The sequence below is a fragment of the Solanum tuberosum genome, unplaced genomic scaffold, assembly GCF_000226075.1.
Source record: "Solanum tuberosum cultivar DM 1-3 516 R44 unplaced genomic scaffold, SolTub_3.0 scf00172, whole genome shotgun sequence".
Taxonomy (NCBI): domain Eukaryota; kingdom Viridiplantae; phylum Streptophyta; class Magnoliopsida; order Solanales; family Solanaceae; genus Solanum; species Solanum tuberosum.
In genome coordinates this window covers 462,507-464,087 of record NW_006239095.1, presented here as the reverse complement: position 1 = coordinate 464,087, position 1,581 = coordinate 462,507, and the positions used below count along the sequence as shown (strand labels likewise).

Below are 1,581 nucleotides of genomic sequence, written 5' to 3'. Positions count from 1 at the left end.
AGGGGGAGTAGAAGACAGAGGGTAGGGGAAATAATTGTGTGATTGTAAGGTAGTAAGAGAAATGAAGAATGGTCATCAAATAAAAGAAATAAAATTATGAGAATTAAGATGATTTTAATCTTGTTTTTAATTATGATACAAACATTTATTGTTGCCTCTTCATTTTAAAAAAAGAAAGAGATTTAACATTTTCTTCCTCAAGCAAAAGTTTATATGTGTACAAGCTAAGAAAAAGAAGAGATTTATGTTTTATGCATTAACAATGTAAAAGAATATTTGTATATTCATTTTAGTTATAAGGTAATAACTAGTAAAAAAATATATGGTAGTACATTAATTCGCAACCTAATAGAAATAATATTGTAACTAATGTTAAACTTTAGCTTGTACACAAATATATGACTCGATATATCGACTGATATATGATAGTAAAGGACATTTTGGATGTAACTGTGATAGATATCGACGATTACCCTTCTTGTGCAAGATGATCAGAGGACTCTACGTGAAAAGAGTTCATCATTTCTAGTTTTTTGAAATGAAAAATCATTAAAAGAAAGTCAAAATCGAATACTTCAATTAATTGATCTTTTTCAATTAAAAATTATAGTCAATTAATCAATCCGTTTAATCATTCTAGAGACATTGCTGATCTTAGCTAAGATTCTATCAATTTTAGTTTTGAAAAAACTTTGTTTTGCGAGGCAGTTACTATAGGAATTATTAACACTATCTTATAAGCTGTATACACACATTTAACAACAAATCATGTATTGACTAGAATCATATATGTTTTTAAGAATGCAATTATCATCATTTGATTAGATCAAAAGGAGGTTGATACAATAAGCCAAAATGTTGAAGATCTCAACATCTTACATAAATATAAAAAAATACATATTATAAATTATTATTAATACAAAAGATCACATCAGTTGATTAGATCAAAAGGAGGTTGATACAATGAGCCAAAATGTTGGAGGTCTCAACATCTTATATAAATATAAAAAATTGCATATTATAAATTATTAGTTCAAAAGATCACATAACAAGAAAAATCGACCCTTTGGGAAAACACACATACAAATTTAGCAGTTGAAATGGAATTTCTCCAATTAGGAGGAAGAAAAGGATTTAAGAGTAAAAGAAATGGCGAAATGGTTGAAGTGAATGGTTTGATAAATATTTCTAGTAGACTGGTGATGGTGATGGTGGAGGTGAGTAGTATAATGGTGATTGTTCATAGATCTTTGGTGGAGGAGGAGGCGATTTGTATGAAGGTATAGATTCTTTGTAGTATGGTGGAGGGGGAGGGGATTTATATGTAGGGGTAGATTCTTCATAGTATGGTGTAGGGGGAGGGGATTTATAGGATGGGGTAGATTCTTCATAGTATGGTGGAGGGGGAGAGGATTTATAGGATGGGGTAGATTCTTCGTAGTATGGTGGAGGGGGAGGAGATTTATAGGAAGGCGTAGATTCTTTGTAGTTTGGTGGAGGGGGAGGAGATTTATAGGAAGGCATAGATTCTTTGTAGTATGGTGGAGGGGGAGGGGATTTGTAGGAAGGCGTAGATTCTTC

The 1,581-nt window shown here is 31.5% G+C and overlaps 1 pseudogene; it reads right to left on the bottom strand.

The window, feature by feature from the left end:
• Nucleotides 1-1,019: 1,019 nt before the first annotated feature.
• LOC102602855 (extensin-1-like) overlaps nt 1,020-1,581 on the bottom strand; it is a 4,239-nt pseudogene continuing 3,677 nt past the window's right edge.